General features: G+C 40.1%; 1 long non-coding RNA gene across 3 annotated transcripts in view; it reads right to left on the bottom strand.

The window, feature by feature from the left end:
* The window catches only part of LOC134338430 (uncharacterized), a 159,776-nt gene that overhangs the window by 82,758 nt on the left and 49,869 nt on the right, over window positions 1–27,149 (bottom strand). The gene's annotated exons all lie outside the window — the stretch shown is intronic.

Below are 27,149 nucleotides of genomic sequence, written 5' to 3'. Positions count from 1 at the left end.
AATAGAAAAGTCACTGTTGCAAACAGTGCAGTGAGCAACACTGTCATTATTTTGACCCCTATTAGGCAGGGGTGCACTTTAGTGTAGTCTGGGGTGACATACATTTTATATTTTTTTCTGCAATGGCGCGCTCTCGCTCGCGCTCTCTCGTGGTCGCTCGCGCGCTCTCAAGTGCTCTCGCTTGCTCTCTCTCTCTCTCTCGCTTGCTTTCGCTCTCTCTGGCGCGCGTGCGCACTCTCTCTTGCTTTCTCTCGCTCGCTCTCAAAAAAATTGTTTTCTGTGATATTGTATATAATTTGCAGGCATCAGAGAGCCACTATTAATATGCGGGAGACTCCCGGAAGTTCCGGGAGAGGTGGGATGTCTGCAAGGAAGTACATTTTAAGATCGCTCATGGTTAAGTGGATGCAGAAATTCTTGGGCACAGCTTTGGAAGGATTGGTGGAACTACTGCAGAGGAGGTGAGCTCTCCACCATCTGCAAGAGTCACTTCTCCGCCATTCTGGGCTGCTTTGTCTGAACTTTTGTCCTCTTCCCATTCCTCCTGTAAAACAAGGGTGTCCCTAGTGAGATGTTGATGTTCAAGCATTCAGTCCTGATACCTCCTGTGATAAATTCTGTAGTATAGGCTTAGGAAGCAGTGTATTTTAGCTGAAGTCCTCAGAGAGTTTCTGGAGTAGAGAGTTGATGAAGAGTCAATAAAGTGTGCAAGAGAATCTCCGACGGCAGTTAAACCTCTATTGACCAGTGAACAGTAAAAGTTCCTTAAGTACCATGGTTCGTTGCAATCAGATAGATGGTCACTATGAAGGGATGGCATTAGGTCAAACATTATCCACCAAAATCTTGTGCAATATCCTCACTGTGCATTCACAGACAATTTAAGTGGCCTTTTAACAATCCCCAAGGTAGCCATTCACAGCGCCAATTGCAATGCCTATACTAAGATGGCATCTCAGCTGAACTAGCATTTCAGCTTAGCAACCAATTTTTGTCACTATGGAGGCATTTTGACTTCGAAAGTATTTGCCTCCACTGTAAGATATTGTTTCCATAACAATAAATTAAAATATATTTTTTAAATGACATGTTTATCACGACTTTCTGATACCACACAAATTAAAAGATACCACTTAAACTATATGCATCATTCCTAGGAACCTAATGTACAATTTTCTGCAAATCCAGAGTTAGTTTTGACTCTCCGTCTGAACTGAAACATACTCACATCAAGGCAAAAGTTTATGTCAATTTGTAAATGAATCAGAATGTTAATTTCGCAATAAAACAGTATTTTTTGTCTAAACTGAAACCTATTTCTTAAGAATATGGTCTTTAAAACTTAAATATTTTTGCAGTTAGAAACAGAAACAAGGAGCAAACTGTAATTCTTAGTTGGTAAGCAATTATCGTTCTGATTAATTGGTTAAAAATTCCATAGTTCATAAGCACTCATAATATAGTTAATAAGACATATAATCTTTAGACTATCCATAATTTCAGCCATATAATGCTTGTGTTTTAAGGCAGGAAGTGTTTCCCATTTGGAAACTTAAGCCATACAGTATGCAACCGTAATATATCGTTGGTACATTTCTTCATAACTGCTAAGGCTTTAAACATAGTACAGTTGTGTTTCCATGGAGCCCGTACATATTTTTTTATTTTCTTCAGAGGCGTGTCTGCCGTCAGGTTATGCGTTGCTGCTCTTTGATCTCTAGACCAGGTCGGCATTTCTTGTTTTTTAAAAAAAATCAGTTGTTAGTAATATTTTGAACTGTGTGCAAAGCATTAAAGCTCCAAAATGTTCCAAATTCCCTTCGCAATCATTAAATCATTTTAATCTCGAAGAAGGTGAACTGTTTGCTCACCTTATGAGACCTTTAATTGCAATTTGAAGCAAAAGCTTGGCATCTTTTACGAAAAATAAATTGTTGCAGTCAGTTAATCCTTTATAGCCTGCTGTTTCAAGTTCTTTATTGTAGACAGTTGGGCGCCCCAGTACAGTTAAGATCAGAGGTGCTGATAACCTGGGCCATGATTTATGGGAACATGGGGTTGCAATCACTTAATGAGGGAAACGAGAGTGTGAACATGTTTATTAAATGCAGGAGCACATCCAGGAGGTTCCATTTGAGTTAATGTGTTCAAAATAATTTTATTTTTATATTCTTTTTGCAGAAACACTTTGAATTTTAACTTCAGCATGATTTCTTGCACAGGTTTGCCTTGACATTTGCTTTGAGCTGCCCTGCAGCTTCCCAGCGTCGTTACTGCAAGTTCAGTGTTCGAAGTCAACTCCCAAAATAAATACTTACACCTCGTAATTCTTCCTTAAAGTCAAACAAGTCAAGAATTACTCCCCAGTGCAAGTAAATTCAAAACTAACACAAGTACAATTTCCTTTTATCTACATATTCCATTGCTTACATTATGAAGATGACAAAAATAACAGAAACAACTTTTTTTCTGCCTTCACTATGTATCTCAAACCTGAGATAATCTTAACTTACAAATACACAAATCTTGCAAAACTTCAATTTGAAGTTACTTTGAACTTCGTTGAATGAATGTCCTTTACCTTTGCCCTCCATTGACCATTAATTTAACATCAAGCAGAATCTTATGAAGTGTTTCTACTGCTTTAACTCTGCAAGCTCTAAATATATGAGGAAATGCTGAAGACTGATGAAGAGAAGCATTTCAGCGGACAGGAAAATGAAATATTAAAGACAGAGTAAGTCAACATCCTGCAGATTTAAAATTCAGCCATGAAAATGGCTTTGCCTCACTGTGGTGCCACCAACATGAAACCTCATCAATTTGAAGCACACGCACTAATGCTCACTTCTGAGAGGGAAAAGCAGTCAATTTTCCCATTCTTATTTACTGACTAGTTACTAGTTACCTTCAGGTTGAATGTACAAGCACACAGGGCGACCATGAGAGGAATGGGGTTCCTCCTCGCAGTTGGTTACCCTACCAATATTTAGGTAAGAACAGCTCGGCCAAAAATGAGGTGGTTTGCTCTGAGTCAGTGATCTCACGGTCTAAGCAGCATTCAAAGTGCTTGAGAGGGAAATAAATTAATAATGATGTAAAATTGTCCGGGAAATCTGCACCCATCAATCCTTTTATTTCAATTGAACGACAGGTCGAAGTGCAGAACTGCAGTTACAAAATTATTTGCGTGTTTAAGCTAAGTAAATTGATTTAAATTTATTTAAATGTTTAACTGTTTCCCACTATTACTTTTTTTTTAATAAATTCGGAAGTTTTATCGGTGTTCAATACTGTGAACGTGAAAGCTCTTCACCAACGTTCAATCTCTTCGATAGCTTTAACAAGCAAGAAGCCTGAAGGCAGGGTTTAACCAGTTCTCAAAATGATTTTGGGCGCTGTGACTCGTAGTTCCATAGGTTTCACTGATCGATTGGAAGTCAGTTTCACAGGCCGAGGCTACCTGAAGACTTACTATAGTTAAAGACAGGCTTGAAGGGCAAAACAACAGTGACTTCAAACAGCGAGTTGTTCTTCAGAACATCCAAGCCATTGTAATTAGCTAAAGAGAGGAAGGAACATTCTTGTGATTTGGAATTCATAACCTAAAAGTAGGACTTTATTTCAATGTTATTTTTGGGGATTTGGCCAGTGCTGCTCAGGCTAACCTTTACTGCCCATGTTAATGATCTTGGGAAAGATAGTGAAACTAATCACTTTCATAGCAATGGGCTAATGGGGTGAATGGCTTTTTTCTGCCCTGTATGATTCACTGCTCCTAACCATGATAAAAAAAGAATTATATTTTACATTTTAGTTTAAAGATATTAGTCCCTCACTGGTACATAACTTCATAATTAATGGACACTGGCCAACCCCAAACATAAACAGTGACCTTTGACATAGGTATAAGCATAATTAAGCTAGTTTCATAGTGTCCACACAGATGTGCTTGGTGCTATCCTCACCTGATGGCCATGTTAGGGCACATTCTGGAATTAGGGCATTTAGCAAAATATTAACTTCAGCAACCAATATTTAGATCTGAATGTGGACCGTAGATTAACTTTAAAATGAAGCTCTGGACAACAGGTTCTTAGAGCTGTGGACAGCAGGTTATTGAAAAACCAGACAATGCTGATCAACATTTATTTTAGGTGTCTGGAGTGTGGGTACAAAGAAGGAGGTGTGGAAGTTATATGTACTTCAAAGGAAGCATAGTAGATATATTGTAAATATGGAATTGACCTTTGATCTTTAGCATATAAAATGTCATGCAATATTGGGTCGAACTGGCCTCTTCCTTCAGAGAGGTCTCATTCTGTCGAATAAAAGACTACTTATATCTACCAGCTGCATCTCTCTGATGACTTAGTTCACATTACAACAGGCCATTCAAGTATGCTCAACGGATCATGAGCAGGCACCATATTACTGACTCTTCCGCAAAGACAAAATGTCATCATAGCTGAGGCCAATTAAGTCAAGAGACAGAAACATAATAGAATAGGAGCTGGAGTTGGTCGTTCGGTCCATTGAGCCTGTACCAAGCCTGCTTCTTGCATCCAATCTGTCGTCCTAATGAACATTTTGTTTCAAATGGATGAATACCAAAGAATACAGCTCTAGCTACCCCAATTTCTTCTCATAAAACCACCTTGTCACCTCAGACATAAATATGGTGGACCTTTATGGCAAAGAAGCTAAATCTGCAATACTTCTAATGCAAGACTCTGTATAATTGAAGTAACATCTTGTTGTTCCCGTACTTGAAGGACCTCACAATGAAGATCAACACATGCTGTTTGCCTCCTTGATTGCTTGCTGCTCCCACATTAAAATGTCAGCAGGTCAGAGAGCAGATATGTAAAGTGAAACAGTACACTTCAACAGAACTTAGAGAGAAACAGGTTAGTCTAGGTAGCAGAGAAGGTGGGGGAAGGAAATGTGTGGAACAAAGGGAATTTCTTTGATTTGGTGTAGTGGGTGGCAGTTAAACATTATTGTCTGAACAGGGGTTCCCAACCTTTTATTCTGCCATGGTCTAATACTGTGGACCCAGGGTTGGAACCCCTAGACTAAATGGCCCAAGACCTGAAATGGTAACCATTTCTCTTTCCACAAATGCTGAGTTTTTCCAGCATTTTCTAAATATTTTATTGTACATTTCCAGAATCTTCTATTTTTATCTTTGTTTGCTATACCTGAATTTTCAGTGTAGAATTTAGCACTTCTAGCTTTCAATTTCTGGGGTGCAAGAATAAAACAATCCCTTTGCACGTTAACATTTCCCAATCTATCACCACTTAAATCAGAGTTCCCCTTCCTGTTATTCCCACCAAAGTAGGTAACTTCACAATTCATCTGTGTTATGCAGCACATCATGATTCTCCCACTCATTAAATGTGAGTAGTTCCTCCTTACAGCTCACAATCCCAACCAAGTTTGTATTAGAAAAATATTGAAATATTATCTTTAGTCCCTTCATCCAAATCATTGAAAAATGTTGAAAACAAAGAGGGACACGTCCTGATCTTCAGTGTCCTATTCATGAGTGCCTGCCCACTTTAATCCTGTTTGCTCTTCCTGTTTGCAACCAATCTTCACTCCGTGGCAGTGAGTTACCCCCAATTTCCCCTTAAATAGGATTTTATCAAAGGCCTTCTGAAAAGTCAAAAGAAGTCACATTCCCCAGTGCCCCTCGGAAGCTACTGACACAATGAAGGAAGCCGTGAACACTACCAGAGATGGGAGGACCTCCACTGCTGCCTTAAAGACCTTGGCATAATGGGCAAAAGAGAGAGAGCCCCTTGTCCATTTTAGCAATTGCATCCTCAAGGAAATTCCAGTTGGTTAACAAACATAATTCCTCTTTCATCGATCTACATTGATTTTCATTAATCCTATTTATGCCCTTTATCAAATCCTTTATATTAATCTATGGCATTTCCCCAATTACTGATGTAAGGCTAAGCACTTAATAGTTCCCTAGCTTTGCTCTTGGCTTTTTAAAAAATACCTTGATTACATTTGACACCCTCGAACTGCAGGAACCTTTAACTCATCAATAGAGTTTTGGAAGATGACAACTAGTACATGTAGCATTTTCCTTACTATGTCTTTTCATACTCTGGGATACAGGGTCTAAGGTTCTCGGGAACTATTGCCCTGCAGTCACATGTCTTTCAAGAAGCTCCTTATTTATCCACGCTTCCCGTATCTTGCATTTCACTTTTTTTAGATTAAGACTCTAGTCTTGGAGTAAACAACTTTACTTTCTATCTTTGTGAAGATTTTTATCGTGTCATTATGTTCCTACACAAATGACAGTGCACAAGACTATTGACTAATCTTTTCTCCAAGCACGGTACCAAATCAACAGTAGCCTGTTCCCTTACTGATTCCTCAACATAGTGATCAAAAGGATTAGTTAAGTCTTTCTAACTTTTGTGTCATGGTTGTTTGGTGGATAAACTTACAGAATCATTACAAAAATTCCAGGAAAACAAATACTGATAAGAAAACTAAAACTATTCACAAACACAAAAATGAAAACACAGCAGTTTAAGGCACAATCAATAAGACCAGGTCTCCAGATGCATTAGAGTCATTTATAAGATTCTTATACAGGCACATGGATGATAGAAAAATGAAGGGCAATGTAGGAGGGAAGGGTTACATTGATCTTTGAGTAGGTTGAAAGGCCAGCACAACATTGTGGGCCAAATAACGTATACTGCGCTGTAATTTTCTATGTTCTATAAATAGGATGCAGATCATGTAGGGGTATCATCTTTAGTCAGAGGCATCAAGAGGTTTGGTGCAAGAGTAAAGTGTAAGTAACATTTAGTTTAAAGCTTTCCTATTTCTTCAAGATATGTGTTTTTTTCCCCCCAGAAAGCATACAGTATTCTTTCCATTGTGCAGTCTGGGGCACTCCGAAACCTTGGTTGTGTTGATAACTGTTTTTGGAGAGATTCTTGATCATTCCAAATATTCTTACATTTACCTGAGCGGTAGGGTTTGATGCAGTTGGGTATTTTAGATCATGTGAAACTTGTGGTTTCACATTACATACCTGCCAGTGTACAAGAAGCACTACAAAAGAGGTGGCCACACCCGAGCAAGTACAGGAAGGTGGAGGAGGGAGAAATTAGGTTTAACAACCACAGGATCTGAGTACACTGTCATTTAAAGAGTAACATTAGTTCTAGCTAAGGGGTGACTTCAGGAATCGTTCAAGTAAAGCTGAAGATTTCTAATAACATGTTGCCAAGACAAGCCCTTTAACATCTGCCGGACGATGCTGAGGATGTCCTATGAGTCTGTGGTGGCCAGTGCTATCATGTTTGCTGTTGTGTGCTGAGGCAGCAGACACCAACAAAATCAACAAACTCATTCGTAAGGCCAGTGATGTTGTGGGGATGGAACTGGACTCTCTCACGGTGGTGTCTGAAAAGAGGATGCTGTCCAAGTTGCATGCCATCTTGGACAATGTCTCCCATCCACTACATAATGTACTGGTTGGGCACAGGAGTACATTCAGCCAGAGACTCATTCCACCGAGATGCAGCACAGAGTGTCATAGAAAGTCATTCCTGCCTGTGGCCATCAAACTTTACAACTCCTCCCTTGGAGGGTCAGACACCCTGAGCCAATAGGCTGGTCCTGGACTTATTTCCTGGCATAATTACATATTACTATTTAATTTTTTATGGTTTTATATTGCTATATTTATATTCTATTCTTGGTTGGTGCAACTCTAACAAAACCCAATTTCCCTCGGGATCAATAAAGTATGACTATGACTATGACTATGAAGTCGGGAGATGTGATTATGAACAATAATGTTTTGGTGGTGATATACCTTAAGAATGGTTTCATGGATGAAGAACGCGGTAATTATCATGTAACCTCCATAAAGCCAGAATACAAGCACTGGACTTGAATCATGTCTAGTTAGAAAACTGAGGAAGTTAGGCCTCTAACGAAATACTTGCATACATGAAGGAGCACAGGAGAATGATGCTACATTGGGAAGCCTGTGCCATTTTGTAAAGTCATGGGAGGCATTTCTTTTGGGGTAACACAGAATGTGACATACAAGCAAGCAATGTGAATCTTGGCCCTTTGGCTCAGTTACATGCAGCGACTAGGTGCTGCTTCCAAAGCCGCTTGTGCAGCTGGCCTTGAAAGTGGGATTCTTGTAATGATAGGAGATTTAGAGTGACAGCTCTCCATGGGAAATTCTTAAAGAGGGGATATTTATATGCAGGTTGGAAATGGACATCATGCCAAGAGAGGTAGAGACTGGGAAATGGTTGGAATCATCAGGGTTTTCCACTTCAGAAGAAAGTTTATCTCCAACATCAAAAATAATGGGACCATACTGAAGACTCCATGGTCTTCAGTTGTACACTTTCAGACAGTGGCTTAGATAAGACTGGACACTTCAAATGATACTCTAGCTTGAGCCTCGTCACAGTTTTCTGACGTGTATAGAGAGTTTACAGAGTATGCATTATGATCAGAGATTAAGGGAGCTAGGGCTTTACTCTCTGGAGAGAAGGAGGATGAGAGGAGACATGATAGAGGTGTACAAGATAATAAGAGGAATAGATAGAGTGGATAGCCAGCGCCTCTTCCCCAGGGCACCACTGCTCAATACAAGAGGACATGGCTTTAAGGTAAGGGGTGGGAAGTTCAAGGGGGATATTAGAGGAAGGTTTTTCACTCAGAGAGTGGTTGGTGCGTGGAATGCACTGCCTGAGTCAGTGATGGAGGCAGATACACTAGTGAAGTTTAAGAGACTACTAGACAGGTATTTGGAGGAATTTAAGGTGGGCGGTTATATAGGAGGCAGTGTTTGAGGGTCGGCACAACATTGTGGGCTGAAAGGCCTGTAATGTGCTGTACTATTCTATGTTCTATACAGCCGTAAATGTCAGGGCAACCAAGATACATTGCACACTGAGTGAGATTAGAGTCTTAGGCACAGAAAACTGCAATGTAGTTTCTCATTGGGCATTATGCCAGTTTGAAAGTGCCAAATGTTTTTAGCAACTGATCCTCATCTTCTCTTCTATTGTGTAAAACCAATTCAATATGCAACACAAACAAGAAAATCTGCAGATGCTGGAAATCCAAGCAACACACACAAAATGCTGGAGGAATTCAGCAGGCCGGGCAGCATCTAGGAAGAGAGTACAGCCGACATTTCAGGAGTCCTGATGAAGGATCTCGACTCAGAACATTGACTGTTTATTCCTTTCCACAGATGCTGCTGATCTGCTGAGTTCCTCCAGCATTTTGTGTGTGTGTCGCTCCAGATTTACAGCATCTGCAGAATCTCATGCATTTGTCACTTAGAACATTAACTTATGAGGGAGAAGTCAATGAACTTTTTGTCTCAGCCAAGTTTCCTCTAACATCCTAACACATGTGCAGAATCACTCTGCATTCCACAGCAGGAGAAGATGGCAGCGTGCCTGTGTGTGCGCCCAGCCCTCCGGTGAAAAATGACATCGTATCTGTTAAATAGGGGCCGTGGACAATTCTGATTTGATGGAGAATGGACGAGAAACCACAGAGGAATATCTGGAGAAATTTCTGAAATGCCCGTTCGCTGCTGTCGTTACTGCGCGGCCGGGAATCTTTCGGAGGGTAGGCCTCAAAATCCCCAGCCTTGCCTGCTTTTGGCGACCAAGAAGGAGGTCGAATCGCTCGGACAGAGATGGCGCTCAGTACTCGGTGTCGGAGAGCTGATCAGAGCTCGAAGTTTTCGGATGACTCAGAGTCGGATTGTGGTCGGCATGGCAGGGAGAGTTTTTCTTCCTTCTCCCGTCTGCATGAGATGTGGGACATTTGAGAAACTTTGAACTTTACTGTGCTCATGGACTTCTTCATCAAGTTATGGTATTGTTGCACTGTTGCAACTATATGTTATATTTATGTGGTTTTGTCAGTTTTTTCAGTCTTGGTCTGTCCTGTGTTTTGTGATATCGCACCAGAGGAAATAATGTATCATTTCTTAATGCATGCATTACTAAATGACAATAAGAGAGGACTACGTGTCTTCATAATCCTATCCTAGATGACCTTTACCATTTATTTGGGATTCTTCATTTGCATATCCACGTCCCATTGTCTCCTAAGCAATTGGACATATGAATTCTTCAATGGTAGGGGTGCACAACATGGTACCATCCGGGATGAGAGCTACTCAATGTCTGGATAGATGCTCAGGGGAATGGAGAAAAGAAAGGTGGTTGAGTTGACATATGATAACAGCCTATTTTCCACCTCTTAAATGCCAACACAACAGCTCCCTGAAGCCCACCCAAGATGTCATTGAGTTGCTGAAGGCTAGAGCAGGTCTTGACATTTTTCCCCACCAGGAAGTTGAAACGTAAAGAGGAGGAATGTTCTACAAGTAACGTCACAGCCAGCAGGTAGCCATCCTTGCTGTTTCAAAAGCAACACCAAAGTCAAATTTATTCAGGAATACCATTGATAGGCAAAAGTATATATGACAAATAAATTAAAGTTCCAAAAGAAAAGGCAACAAGCCCCAACTAATTTGTAACCCAGGGAGCGGGAAGCGCAGAATCAGATATCGCTATGATGATTGTATGTTCTGGTATCAATTGTTTGGCAACAATGAAGTATAAAGAAGGTAAAGTAACTACTGCCTTTGTTTGAATATTCTTCAACAGAAAATGTTTTACAAGTTAAAAGCAACTTCAAAGAATATCTGAAAATCAGGTTAAAGACAGTGGGGGCTGTGATTCTGCAGATGTTCTTATAGGTTTTAAATAGATACCTGATAAATAGTTTGAAGAGCTGCTTTGATCGTGTTTGTCTGAGTCAAAATATTTAGCAATTTGCAACAGCCTTGTTTCGCTTCTCTAAGAACACTTTGCAGTTTCTATTACAAAGGGTCACGGAAAGTTTCCCCAGCAGGACTCAAGTGCCTGCAGGCCTTACTATCTGCTGTGGCAATCACATGGTCCAAACAAGCCCATCGCTGGCACTCTCCCATCCTTCTTTTGCTACTAATATCAAAACATTTTTTTAAGTGTGGCGCTGGAAATGGGAGTAGTGAATCCCTGCCTTTGAATGCATTAAAAATACACTTTTCTTAATAGCTTGCTAACAAGGTCTTTGCTATCCCACACCTCTTTAATGTGCTGAGTTCTGCCTGTATCAGTACACAGCATTATGTGCTATGTTTAGCTTCAGTATAAACCAGATTTTGCCAAATATAGTTGAGCCTAGATATTTTGAAGTACAGGAAAAGATCAATGGCAGAAGTTCATCGGTCAGACCACTAAATCTTCCACCATTAACATTGAAATGACTATTCCACAAATGTAGAAATCTATTCTTGCCAACTTTCTGTTTTAATTTCTTCTAGATTACAAAAGAACAAAAAAATGACTAGCATTTCATAAACTAACATTGCATTTCATAACAGACTTATTATGCATAATCTAACCGCCTCAAACAATGTTGACAACAATCAGTTCTTAAGGCTGAGTTATTTATAATTTGTTCCAATGACAATGCCTCTGCAAAATTATATTTTTTCAGCCCAGTAATGTCTGAGTTACAAAACAGAATTATAATTGTCACTGAACTACATAAATTTTATTTTAATTAAAAAGTATGCGCTATACATCATTCTAAAGGAATGCAGATCTTTTAAATGTGCTGCTGCTAAGTTTTTTCTCTATTGTTTCCAAATATCGCAAAAGAAAACCTGAATTGATTGCCTATGCTGTTACACTCAGCGGCCACTTTATTAGGTACAGGCACTGAGTGTATGTTCATGGTCTTCCGCTGGTGTAGCCATCCACTTCAAGATTTGACATGTTCTGCATTCTGAAACGCTCTTCTGCACACTACTGTTGTAACCTGTGGGTTATTCGAGTTACTGTCACCTTCCTGTCTGCTTGAACCAGTCAGATCTTTCTCCTCTAATCTCTCATTAGAAGGCATTTTCACAAACAGGACTACCGGTCACTGGATGTTCTTTCTTTGTTTTTTTTGCAACATTCCCTGTATTCTCTTTATACTCTAGGGACTGTTATGTGTAAATCCCAGGAGATTAGGAGATACTCAAACCACCCCATCTAGCACCAATGGTCAAAGTCACTTAGATCATATTTGATTGATTGTGATACCACACTGAATAGGCCCTTCCAGCCATTTGAGCCCCACCGCCTAAAAATCCCTCGATGTAATCTTCACCTAATCACGGGATACAATGACCAATTAACCTACCAACTGCTACGTCTTTGGACAGTGCGAGGAAATTGGAGCACTCGGAGGAAACCCACTCAGTCATGGAGAGGACTTACAAGCTCCTTAGAGGCAGCAGCGGGAATTGGATCCGGGTCTTCCGTACTGTAAAGCGTTGTGCTAGCACTAAGCTACCAATTCCTTCCCTATTCTGATGTTTGATCTGAACAACAACTGAACCCCTTGACCATGCCTACATGCTTTTGTGCATTGAGTTGCTGCCACATGATTGGCTAATTCAATATTTGCATTAACGAATAGGTGTACCTAATAAAGTAGCCACTGAGTGTAGAGTTAATTTGGAAACTAGCTGGTTTCAGTAGCTGGTTATTCTGGTTCCATAATCAATACAGATGTGTAAATCATTATCTAATCAGAAACATAAATACACAAACACACACATGCACAAATAGCTGTACAGAATATGCATGCATGCACCTACAAAATCTGCATTCCTGCACAAACAGAAAAGTAAACTGCTTTGACTTGTAAAAGAAGAGAAGGCTATTTTGTGCCCGGACACATACTGTAGCATAACAATTATTTATTTAGCAAAGAACACTCAAGGGTACATTTTGCTCAGTCACAGAGAACAGAGCATTTTAGCTGGGCAAATAGAAAATCATTGGCTCGTAATAAACTAAATATAAAGAAAAAATTAAAGTGTGAGGGAGCACCATTACTTGATTTCTGTTGTATTGTACCTACCTACAGGGACAATATTTTCATGGACTTTGAACTTAAACCACACCAGCAAATACACTCCTGCAAAAAAGTAAATACTGAGCAGTCTATAATTTCCTTTCCAAGCAATGCTGGATTTTGCACCAATGTTAATGTCTCAGGATTACTGACTCATTCCTTGACTTCATTTATGGCGTTACAGTTATGCAACAGATCATCCAAATCAGATTTAATTCCATTTTTCACTTACAAAACCTTTAATCCCTCAGAGACTGCTTGACTAAGCTTCCGCAGGAAGAAAATGGGTGGTTGCCACAGCAGATTTGCTGCAGACTTGTTGATATGCCAGATATTTTGGGACTGTGAGAAGATGAAGCTGAAATTAAACAAAACAACAGAAAACTAAAGTGGAAAAAGTAGAAAGCAAGATAACAAAGATAGAGGAGTGAAGAACTTCAGCTTCTCCAAGAACACAAATATTTGAAATTCTGATTTTATAAATAATAACCATATTGTATATGGTCATATTTTCCAAAATATGATGGCAGGATAGCAGGCCAAACCACTTAAATGTATCTCATCAGAAGTCCTACTGGAAGCAACTTTCATCTCAGAGTAGAATTTTTGCCAGATGTGTTTTGAAACAGATGTACATCAGCCCATTGCATTTGGATGGATATCAAAATTAACCAAAGATCTTCAACTATCTTCTAGGTAGTGGATCCCAACCTGAGGTCCATGGATCCTTTGCTTAATGGTATTGGACCATGGCATAAAAAAGGTTGGGGATCCCTGCTCTAAAGGCATCAACAGATTCCAGCTGTAATACTCAGCCAATGGGGAGCCTTCCATAATTAATCCCATCCTCCAGCACTTGCCCATCGATGTCTATCTCTAGGCTATTCAAGTACTAGGGGAGAAGATCCAGGAGCCTAACGACTCACACTCAACGATTCAGAAATAGTTTCTTTGCCCTCTGATTTCTGGACAGTCTATAAATGCCACCTATTATTTCAGGGTTTTTTTTTGCAATAATTATTTATTTCAGTAACTTAGAGTAATCTTATGACTCTGCACTGTACTGGTACCGTATAATGACAAATTTCATGTCATATGAGTCACTGGTAATAAATCAGATTCAGATTCACTTCATAAATGCTTCAGGCAAAATTGCTTTCACCGCTCTCTCAGGCAGTGCATTCCAGGCACTTACCATGCTCTGGACAGATAACACCCCTCCTTAGACCCCCTTAAATTTCTCTCAATCACTTATTCTAAATCCTTATCTACGTCTAATAGGGGCAATGGTTTCCTGCAGCCCACTCTACCTACACCCCTCATAATTTTATATCCCATCTGTAACCTCTTCCACTCCAGGGAAAACACAGCCAGTCTCTCTAATCTTTCCACGTAACTGAAGCGCTCCATCCAGGTATTATCCTGCTGAATATCCTCCACACCCTCTCCTGGGCTGTCACATATTTCCTCTACTGTGGTAGCCAGAATTGAATGTTGCACTCCAGCTGAGATCTGACTAGTGCTGAGTAAAGATGGAGCACGTCCTCTCTGCTCTTGTATTCAGTGTCCCAAATAATGAATGGCAGGTTCCCGTGGGCCTTCTTAACCACACTGCCTGTCTGTTCCGTCACCTTCTGAGATTTTTGGACTTGTACACCAAGTCCCTCTGTCCTGAATACTCTTCATGGTATAAGTCCTCACCTCTTGTTTACTAATTATGAAAATAATCGTGATGCACAAACAAAAACTAGCAAGGCGAATGGACGCTCAGGTACAAATCACAAGTCTAGGGCCAAAAGCAAACTGACAGCACCAGTCTGAGCCACATACTTATTCCTGTATGTGTTCACTTGAATAAAATACTAAACAATATCTCTGCAAACAAAAAGCATTGCCTACAGTGAGCTTTGCAGAATATCTGTTGTAGCCGCATACCGAAAGCAATCACTGCTGATCGTGGGACTTGAGGTCAATAGCTTAACTGAACCACAATTTTACTGTGGGCAATCAATAAACCAACTATCTACAATGGCTTTCATTTCATGGGTGGCAAAAATCCTTCCCATTTGTGCTGTTGTCTCTCCTAAAACTCCACTTGGTTCAAGTACTTAGATAAATCTCATCGCAATCGCCTTCAGTGAATCTATTCAAACAAATGTTGACCGGCGCCTGAGAAATTCTCAGTCGCAAAGTCTAACTAAACAGGGTGGGGGTTAGAACCATGGAACCTTGCAAGTGAACAGCGTGTATGGATTCAGCATGTCTATTTTTAAACACAGTATAAAATATGTACATGCCCAAAAACATCAAAGTTAAATTAATTTAGTTTCATTCAAAAAAGTACTCGTTGTGTGACATAATTTATGGTGTTTGGAAATCAGATAAATATCTGCCGACTTCTACTTCCTATCTCAAATCAAAGACAATATTTGTGTGCAAAATAAGACACTGACACTGTAACAACGTTCAGAATGACCTACTCATGTGAAATAAGAACAATGTCAGTCCTTGGTATTTGTGTTGCCTGCTGCCCAAGTAAGGTTGTGCATCACTGTAGACACAGCAGGCATCATACTGAGACCGTTTCAGAGGAAAAGTCCTGTTCCACCCAATATTGTATGACATGTTATATGCTATAGGTCCAAGGACAATTCTATATTTACAATGTATCTCAATGCTTCCTTTGAAATACACATAATTTTCACACCTCCTTCTTCACACCTACACACCAGACACCCAAAATGAATGTTAATCAACATTGTCTGGTTTTCTAATTAAGCTGTTCATAGCTCTAGGAACCTATTGTCTAGAACTGCATTTTAAATTTAATCTACAGTCCATGTTCAGGTCTAAAGGTGATTGCTGAATTTAATATTTTGCTATATAACCTAATTCTGGAATACTCTCTAACAATCACTACTTTCCCTAACTCTGTAAACCATGTTAAGTGAAACTGATATATATCAACACTTGTCATAATACCTACTGAATCCCGACAATGGCCATACTTGTTTAACACCGGAGTTTCAGTAGTTCTGTCCACCCCTCTCTCTCTCATACAGGCATTTTCACTTGAACTTAATCCTGAACAAAATATCCTTTGCAAAACTCAACTTTCTTAATCTTCTGTCATCTACTCCAATGTTTCCCCTAATTTGTAATGACCAGTGTGAGCAAAAATCTTGCACTGTGCAATTTTTTGCCCAATGACAACATGTGCATACTGAATTTTATATATAGAGGTATTAATTTTAACAGCTGGCAAAACACTGTCATAAGAACTTTGATCTCCTCTGGGTTTGATAGGTTTCGCTCTCGTTCATCTGAACTTTCACAAAACATATGCAACAGACCTGCAGGGGGCAAAGCAGGTCATACCCTTTGCTAAATGATGCTTTAAAAAGCCAAGTTTCCAATTATTACTCCACTGCTTCCATTTGCAAATTCTCTAGCAACCTTTACAACAAAACACACAGGTAACACCAGTTTCTGTATTGTACATAAATATTTCTCTCAGCTGCACGTTCCTGACCTCACGAGCTTTCGGTGTAGCAGTTTCTACTGCTTCATTAAGCCATTCCATTTTAAATGAACTAGCAGTTCTTTTGTGCTTCATACCCTTTGCTTCTTTGGAATTTGACATAGTGAATCAATAATTTCTTCAATAAAATAAACATAAGTAAGCCAGTTCTAAAATCTGCAGACCACTCATTGCAAAGTCCACATTGTCAACACCAACCACATCAAAAACCAGAAAAGGAAACGTGATTATGTTCGAACGTGAAATAGACTTAACAAGCTAACGAGGCAGAGGGTGCAACCTCTTGTGCAGAGTTTAAATTCCTTTATGTGCTAGTAGCAAAAGATGCGTGCACCCACACTCGCGCACACCTTAGAGGGAACATTGATCTACACATACAAACGTATTTTAAGAAGGGAAAATCCTTCCCTTGTTGGATCTCCCCATTTCAGGCTGCCTTCTGAATGAAGTCCTCTCCCATTTTTAGAACATAGAATAGTATAGCACAAGAAGAGGCCCTTCAGCCCATAATGTGCTGAAGCAATTAAATTAGTAATCAAATGGCTGCCTAATCTCTTCCGCCTACACAATGTCCAAATCTTTCCATTTTTCTCACACTCTATCTAAATGTGCCTATCTAAACGTCTCTTAAAAATTCTTAATATATCTGCCTCTACCACCAACCCAGCCAGCATATACCAAGCACCCACCACACTCTTGCCCCTCATATCCCTTTTGAAGTTCCCCTCTCTCACCTTAAATGTATGCCCTGTGGTATTAGACATTTCAATGTTGGGTAAAATACACTGTGTACTCTGGCGAACCCTCTCATAATTGTAAAAACCTCTCTCAGATCTCCCTTCAGTCTCTGCTGCTCCGGAAAAAACAACCCACATACTGTGTGTCCAACCTCTTGTCAGAGCACATACCCTCAAATACAGGCAGCATCTTGGATTAGATTTTTATCTTTTTATTTATTTCAAATGATCTTATTTCACACTAATTTTACTTAGTTTCCCCTTCATGTCCTCTCACCATTTACTGATACTTCCACCTACACTTTATTCAGGCAAGCATTATAATTCCCAGGCACTCAACAAGTGGCAGTTGTAGAAACACATACGACTGATCTAACAACCACTCCCAATTTATCTCTATTTATTCCTTCGCTTCAACCAATTATTCTTGTGCTTTTATTTTAATGAGCTTTCTAGTGGTTGGGAAAGATCTTCAAATATGCATGAAACTCAAACTTTATTTTGCCATCTTTTCCCAGCGTCCCACATTTAAAAGTACCAAGTCCCTCACAATCAGTGACTTAAAGGAGTAAGAACTATAAAATACAATTAGACTGGATACTCCTTCAGTTGGTTGTGTTCTGAATTTCCTAGGATCTCAGCACAAGCTGACAAATACATTAGTGGAAAACTTAGAAACTGATTGTGTAGATCATGAAGTTTGTATTATTTCAGAATCAGAATCAGGTCTAATATTACTGGCATATGGTGTGAAATTTGTTGGCAGCAGTATATTGTAACACATAATTAGAACTGTAAATTACAGTAAGTATATACAGTATGAAAAAAGAAAATTAAATTAAATTAGTAGTACAAAAGGAGAGGGGAAAAGTACTGAGGTCCAGTTCATTGGTTCATTGTCCATTCAGAAATCTGATGGTGGAGGGGAAGAAGCTGTTCCTGAAATGTTGAGTGTGTGTCTCAGGCTCCTGTATCTCCTCCTTGAAGTTAGCACTGAGAAGAGGCCGTGTCCTGTGTGATGGGGGGGCGGGTCTTAATGATGGATACCACATTTTTGAGGCATTGCCTTTATAAGGTGTCTTCACTACTCGGGAGCATAGTGCCCATGATGGAGCTGGCAGAGCTTACAACTTTCCGCAGCTTCTTCCAATCCTGTGCAGTTGGCCCTCCATACCAGACAGTGATGCAACCAGTTACAATGCTTTCCACAGTACATCGGTAGAAATTTGCGAGTGTCTTTGGTGACATACCAATTCTCCTCAAACTCCTAATGAAATATAGCCACTGTCGTGCCTTCTCTGTAATTGCATCAAGATGTTGGACCCAGGGTAGATCCTCAGAGAGGCTGATACCCAGGAACTTGAAACTGCTCACCCTTTTCACTTCTGATCGCTCAATGAGGACAGGTGCGTGTTCCCTCGACTTACCTTTCCCTAAGGTCCACAATCAATTCTTACTGACATTGACTGCAAAGTAGTTGTGGAAACACCACTCAAGCAGCTGATCAATCTCCCTCCTCTACACCTCCTCATCACCATCTGAAATACTGGCAACAATAGTTTACTTTAAATAATGCCAAAATCTAATTCCACAAGGTTAAAATAACCACCAAGTCTGGTGTAACCAAACATAATTTTTACATTGCAATTTTCTCTTGTCAGACACTTTCTTCCAAACATCCCTCAAGTAGAAATCATCCCCCAACTTTGCTTTAAGTTATTTTCATTGCATAGCTTTTCAGCAAGTAAAGAATACAGTTACATATTAATATTTAATTACTAAGCTGGTGCCTTCCTTTCGGGGACAGAATCTAGAAATCAGAGGTGCAAAGGGAGTTTGGACTCTTCATGCAGGATTTCCTAAAGGTTAATTTGCATTTTGAGTCAGTGGCAAGGAAGCCCAATGCAATGTTATCATTCATTTTGGGAGGACTGAAATATGAACGCAAGTATGTAATGTTGAGGCTTTATAAAGCATAGGTCAGACCATATTTGGAATATTGTGAGCAGTTTTGGGCCTCATATAGAAAGATGTCCCTTTAGAACGGAGATGAGGAAGAATATCCACAGCCAGAGGCTGGTGAATCTACGGAATTCATTGGAGGTTCTTAATTAGTGAGGGCATCAGGGAGAAGGCAGGAGAATGAGAGAAAATAAATCAGCTATGATTGATGAAGGAGGAGACTCAATGGGCCAAATGGCCTAATTCTGCTCTTATGTCTTATGGTCTTGCCTATTATCTTCAAATGGCGGAGGAGAAGATGGCGACGCTCAGCCACTTCGGAGGTGATGTCCATTATCTGTCAAGTAGGGGACTGTGCACAATTCTGATTTGATGTAGACAGACGTGAGAGTATGGAGGAACATCTGGAAAACTTCTGAAATGCCCGCTTCGCTGCCGCTGCTACTGTGTGCTAACCGGAACCTCTGGAGCAGAAGGCCCCGAAATCCACGGCTCTGCGTGTTTCAGCGGCCAGGGCAAGGTCGAAGGCGTTCAGCAGATGATGGCGCTCGGGAGGCTGTATCGGAGAGGCTAGTAGGAAGCTTGAAGTTTTCTGACGGATGGACTCAGTGTCGGCTGTGGTCAGCTGCTTCCAAGGCATCGGCAAGTCGACGGTGCCTGGAGGTTTATGGCAGGGAGTTTCTCCCTTTTGGCACCGCTATCGGGGACTCGGGAGTCGATCGACTCGGGGACTTGAGACTTTATTTACCGTGCCCATGGTTTGTTCTTCATCAAATTCTGGTATTGCTTTGCACTGCTGTAACTACATGTTATAATTATGTGGTTCTGTTAGTGTTAGTCTTTGGTTTGTCCTGTTTTCTGTGATATCACTTTGGAGAAACATTGTATCATTTCTTAATGCATGTATACATTTCTAAATGACAATAAAAGAGGACTGAGTGTTCTCATAATCTAAATTGCTGGCAATTATATCAAGGAATGGTTAGCAGGGTAGAGATACTTCTCTACCAAAGGAGGTGTAAGGCACTCCTTCCCTCCAATAGCCTGCAGGTCACCCTTAGTTAAGGTGTAGTACCTGTTTACTCCCCCAGTCCCTAGTCAGATTTACATGACACCATGGGAACAGGTGGTGGATGGTCATATGGATAGCTGGTGCATGTCACAAGTGCAGTTTGTGGCATTCTCTCCTGCATAGATTTCGGTTGTGGTCACAAGTAAACAAGAATGGAACAGGGAACACAGTTCTTTGTTTTCCCAACTCTGGCCAATGGTAGTGTCCCAGGTAAGAAGATCTCCTAGCAAAAACTGGGAGAAAAATTGCTTCCATGAAGCTCTTAACATATTAAGTGACAAATGAGGAATGCTTGATAGCTCTGTGCCTGTATGCACTGGAGTTTAGGACAAAGAGGGGAAATTTCATTGAAACCTATCAAATATTGAAAGACGTGGATTGAGTGGACGTGGAGAGAACGTTTCTTATAGTGGGGCAGTCTAGGACCAGAGGGCACAGTTTCAGAAAACAGGGACATCCCTTTAGAACAGAAATGAGCAGGAATTTCTTTAGCCATGGTGGTGAATCTGGGGAATTCATTGGATATACGTAAATCAGAGGTTGTTAGGTTCTTGATTAGGATGTCAAAGGTTATAGGGGGAAGGCAGGGGAATGGGGTTGAGAGGAAAGATAAATCAGCCATAATGGAATGCAGAGTAGACTTGATGGGCAGATGGTTTAATTCTCCTCCTATGTCTTATGACCATATAATCTATTATCTAAATTATAGCAACTGACAATCTGGCTATCTACTAAATCAGGAGAGGATTTCCCAGTAAGTGATGTGCAACAATTCTTGAACACATCTACATGAATTGCTGTCATAAGAAAGCAACATCCATCATCAGAGAGCCCTGCCACCCAGATTACATTTCCTTCTTGCTGCCGCCATCGGGTAGAAGGTACAAGAGCCTCAGGACTCGTACCACCAGGTTCACAAACAGTTACTACCCCTCAACCATCAGGCTCTTGAATAAAAGACGTTAACTTACACTCACTTGCCCCTTCATTGAAATGCTTCTACAACCAATGATCTCGTTTTAAGGTCTCGTTATCTCATTATCTCATGTTCTAGTTATTTATCGCTATTCATTTATATTTGCATTCGTACAGTTTGTGCTGTTCTAGTTGATCTTTCATTGATCCTGTTATAGTTACTATTCTATCGACTTGCTGGGTATGCCCAGGTATACGGTGACATATATGTACTTTGATAATAAAATTACTTTGAACTTTAAACCTAAAAGGTGTTTACAGTTTCATCTGAGTAGTGTTTGGGGGAAATCCTCTAATACAGTTGTAGTTCTTGATTAATTAAGTGAAAGGCTAGTTCTAAAAATAAATGTATGTGGAATGTCAATTACTCACTGTAATGAACACAGTTAACATGATTACACATTGACATACAAATTTTGTATTACGGCGCTTTGCATGACCAGAATACACAGATTACTGGGGGAAAAAAAAACTTTCATGACACATTCTGCAAGTAACACCCCAATGGGCAGCTTTCCTTAGTCCAAGCTGTCCGGTGTGAAACCCTGGATTCCCTCTCCCTCAACCCACTGCCTTGACATTAAACAGAGTGCTGGAGGAAAGGCAAAACCAGCTGATCACTGCTCCTAATGCTGCTGCAGTTCCATCTGCTGCTAGCAGGAGCACCTAGGACAGGAGGGGCAAAGGGTTTCCCTGCTCCTCATACATTTTGTCATCTTCGCTTGTCCTTCCCCATTCTCTCTGCTTCTGTATTGTCTTCACTCCCTTTCCCCACAGATCTCTCTTGCTCCAATTTCTCTTCCAGTTCTGTCGTCTTTCTCTCTCTATCTTTCATCCCAAAGCTTCTTTCTTCCCCCTTTCCTCCTCTCTCTGCTTAACTCCTTAATTCCCATTCCCTTCTTTCTTTTTTCGCTCCTTCTAAAGCTTGACATCTTTTCAGCTCCTCTCACATTACAATACATCATCCAAGATAAATAATCTTATTAGCAGTGATGATAGGTCCCATGGTATTCTCTGCTGGAGCAAATGGGGCTTATATTAGTACTTTTCTTTCTCCCCAGGCCTCCTGTCCCATGATCATCTCATATCCCTTTTGCAAATCACCTGTCTAGCTCTTGGCTCCATCCCTCCCTCTCCTGTCTTCTCCTATCATTTCAGATCTCCCCCTCCCTCTCCCACTCTCAAATCTCTTACTAACTTTTCCTTCAGTTAGTCCTGACAAAGGGTCTCGGCCCGGAACGTCGACTGTACCTCTTCCTAGAGATGCTGCCTGGCCTGCTGCGTTCACCAGCAACTTTTATGTGTGTTGCTTGAAATTCCAGCATCTGCAGATTTCCTCATGTTTCTGCTTATATTGGTACTGTTGCAGTGTAAATAAAGTCACCGGAGAGACGCATATGGTAGATATGAAGTAGTCCTTTTTTCAACAAAATGAAACACAGCAGGCATCATATTAAGACCTTTTCAGAGGAAGAGGCCTATTCGACCTAGCAGTACATGAAATTTTATATGCTGAAGATCAAATCACAATTCTATATTTATAATGTATCTATGTTTCCTTTGAAGTACATATAACTTTCACACCTTCTCCTTTGCACCCACACTCCAAACAATGTTAATCAACATTATCTGGTTCTTAACTGTTGTTCACAGCTCTTGGAACCTATTGTCCAGTGCTGCATTTTAAATTTAATCTACAGTCCATGTTCAGGTCTAAAGGTTGGTTGGTTGTTGAAGTTAGTTGCTGAAGTTAATACCTTGCTCTAGACCCTAAGACCAGAACAGTCCAAAGAAGTACAACACAGAGATCTGTGAATTTAGGATGAACCAGATAAAGGGGAGCTTTGGAAAATAGGTGTAAGCTTATAGAGAGATGTAATTGTGATGAGATTTTTAAATCATCTTATTCAAGGTAATTATGGCACTTTTGTGTTGTCATTCAACTATAATTTTTAAATGGTTCACTTAAGGTAATTATTTTATGATTGTGTGATTTTGTTTCTTACGCATGGTAATGCTAAAGTGTACAATTTATTTCAGAAAAAAAGAAGGGAAAATTAAAATCACAAAACAATTTTGGTTACAAAACCTTTCACATAGTCAGCCTTCAATTTGTATTATTGAAAGGATATTGACAAATCAACAGATTAGTTTGAGAATCGTGCAGCAAATAACTTATCGGAACAATTCTGAACCTTGCTTTTATAAATCTGTATTGGATTAATGAGTTTATTCTCATGTTGATTTTCTGTCTGTGCTTCGTAAGACTGTTTATAAAGATTTGATTAGCTACAGTGCAAAGCAAATGTGTATGGTGGAATATTGATGTGAAAACAACAAACTGGCTAAGTCAAATAATTCTAATGCATCTGACCAGAGATAAATAAATTAAGAATGGTAATGCCATCCCTGTGTTCAAAATCCCTCACCCCAATATTTCTGGTCATATTTAGCATCTTTTGCACCATAAGACCATAAGACCATAAGACATTGGAGCAGAATTAGGCCATTCAGCCCATTAAGTTTGCTCCGCCATTTAAGCATGGTTGATCCATTTCCCTCTCAGCCACATTCTTGCTGAAACCTGTGCCATAGATATATTGAACATTAAAGATCCAATGCTTCAAGAAGTCTGTCTGTCTAGGTACCATATCCGATGCGGACTTTGGTGACCATGGTTTTCCATATAGATCTATCCTTCGTTATTTGGATGACTTCCATTTCCTCGATGTGTAGCCACCTGGCTATGCTTTTGATGTACATAAGCCGAGGTCTTCCTCTAGGTTTGCTCCCCTCAATCTTCCCAGAGAGTATGAGTTTTTCTAGTTCATCTTTCTGCATGATGTGTTCTAGAAATCTGAGTTGTCTTTCTCTTATTGTTGGTATGAGTGATCGAACTGCTTGGGATCTTCTGGGAACTTCTTCATTTGATGTGTGTGTGGTCCATGATATTTTTAACATTCTCCTGTAGAACCATAACTCAGCTGCTTCTAGCCTCTTTTCCATTGCTGGAGAAATGGTCCAGCATTCACTTCCATAAGTCAGGATAGAATAAATGTAGCACTGCAGTATTCGGTTTTTAGTGTTCTAATATGAGGAAAGGACACCAGATCACATTAATGTGTGCTATCCATTGAATAAAGCCAAACCTACTTCGTCAAATGGTTGACTAGAAATCAATACATCAATAAAGTGTATGGATTCTAATATAGCCATGAATTGGTACTAGCAATCAGGTACAGCCACACATGTTCTTTCAAACCTTTTCCTTTACCTACATTATACCTTGTAAGCTGGAAGGATCTCCTTACCCCTTTTCATCTCCATGTTGGCACTCTGCATTTTAATGTAGACAGTCACAGATTAGATCCCTATACCTAATTACTATTATCCCAAGCATGTCGGGTATTTTCAAGTATTTTTATGATTGCTCAACTACATGGGCAGAAAGAATAATTGTCCTACCAGCCTTTGAAAAATCAAAGAGTGGTGAATTCATGGAACTTGCTACCACAGACAACTGTGGAGGCCAGGCCGTTGGGTGTATTTAAGGTAGATTTGGATGGTTTCTTGATCGTAGGTTATGGGGAGAAGGGTGGGGAGCGGGGTTGAGCAGGGAAAAAAGGGTTAGCCGTGATTAAATGGTGGGCAAATGAGCCAGGAGGCCTAATTCTGCTCCTACCTCTCACGGTTTAATAAACATATTTTTTTCCATCTGTGGCCAATTGCTTTTCCGCAGTAGAAACATTTTAAATTAATTCCACATCCTGTGAAGGAAATATTCAGGAACAATGGAGTGATTTGAGTACCAGATGCCACTGGAAATCAGGGAGCCGAGTAGGTAAGTCTGACGTTCTAGCAGTGATCACTGAAAGTTTAATTTACTCATTGAATACATGAAAACCTCTGAAGATGAATAATCAGCCTGAAGTACTTACATTGCTTCTCTTTCCGCAGAAGTTCTCTAACCCACTGAGTATTTTCAGCATTATCTATTTTTATTCATACTGATAAATCACATCACACCACTTTGTAATGCAGAGGTTAGATTAATCAATTAACAATTAACTCATCTTGTATCGTGTACAGGGACTGACTTGCTACTTCTAACAAGCTGGTGGATTACTAAAGTTGAATCTCCAGAATTTTCTCATTTCCATCACTTGTATCCAACCTCACACCCATATAAGTTGGTAATCCTATTTACAGCAGCAGGCATGGTGTGTATTAGGGCGTTTTTGAAGTCAGCACATATAGTAAATAACTTCAGCGCCCAATCTTCAAATATAAATATAGACTGCAGATTAAATTTAAAATGCAGCTCTGAACAATGGTCCTAAATGCCGTCAATCACTGTTAATGGTAAGACCAGACAATGCTGACTAAAATACTGTGGTAGAACAAAGGACCCTACAGAAAATCCTGGCAATTCTGAACAATGTTTCTCACCATCTGCATGCCACCTTGGCTAAACAGAGGAGCACTTTTAGTAATAGACTAAGACAACTGCATTGCTCCCAAGACCACTATATAAGATCATTCTTACCATCAGCCATTAGGCTCTATGATAAGTCAACCTATAGCTGGGGGAGTGATGACCCCCTCCTATTAGACTGGTTGAGGTAACCTTTTTTTCTTCTTACTTGTCTTCTCATATTTGTATATTTGAATATCTGTGCACTTGTAATGCTGCTGTGACACTATGCTTTCCTTTGGGATCAATAAAGTATTGACAAATACAAATTGACAATAAACTGGACTGGTCAAAGAATACTGAGGCTGTCTACAAGAAGGGTCAGAGCTGTCTCTATTTCCTGAGGAGACTGAGGTCCTTTAACATCTGTCGGATGATTCTGAGGATGTTCTACGAATCTGTGGTGGCCAGTGCCATCATGTTTGCTGTTGTGTGCTGGGGCAGCAGGCTGAGGGTAGCAGACACCAACGGAATCAACAAGCTTCATTCGTAAGGCCAGTGATGTTCTGGGGATGGAAGTGGACTCTCTGATGGTGGTGTCTGAAAAGAGGATGCTGTCCAAGTTGCATGCCATCTTGGACAATGTCTCCCATCCACTACATAATGTACTGGGTGGGCACAGGAGTACATTCAGCCTGAGACTCATTCCACCGAGATGCAACACTGAGCGTCATAGGAAGTCATTCCTGCCTGTGGCCATCAAACTTTACAACTCCTCCCTTGGACGGTCAGACACCCTGAGCCAATAGGCTGGTCCTGGACTTATTTCCTGGCATAATTTACGTATTATTATTTAATTATTTATAGTTTTATATTGCTATATCTATACTCTATTCTTGGTTGGTGCAACTGTAACGAAACCCAATTTCCCTCCGGATCAATGAAGTATGACTATGACTACTATGTATCTATCTACTTAGACATTTGTGGCGAGGGTGTGAAGCAAGAGGTGTGAAGTTTTTGTGTAGTTAAAAGGAAGCATTGTGGATGCATTGTGAATATGGAATTGCCCTTTAGCACATAAAATGTTGTGTAGCGTTGGGTAAGGCAGTCCTTCCTCTGAAAGGGTCTCCATATGACGCTTGTTGTGTCTCATTTTGTCGAATAAAGAGACAACTTCAGATCTACCAGTCCTTCTCTCTGGTGGATGAAGCCAGAGTAAAAACCCCAGCCATACCTCATCACAACATCTTCCTTCTTCATCCATCTCCTCTCACATCTACCTAATTATTCAACTCATTACAGAATCAAATACAAAATTCCAAGCCTGCACATTCCAGGATTCAAGATTCAAGATTTTTTAATGTCATTTCCAATACATAGGAGATTGAAATGATTGTTACTCAGGATCTGGTGCAGCATAAAAAATAAAATAAGCATCAT

This window comes from Mobula hypostoma, chromosome 27 (assembly GCF_963921235.1).
Source record: "Mobula hypostoma chromosome 27, sMobHyp1.1, whole genome shotgun sequence".
NCBI classification, from domain to species: Eukaryota; Metazoa; Chordata; class Chondrichthyes; order Myliobatiformes; family Myliobatidae; genus Mobula; species Mobula hypostoma.
This window is presented reverse-complemented; position numbering and strand designations above follow the sequence as displayed.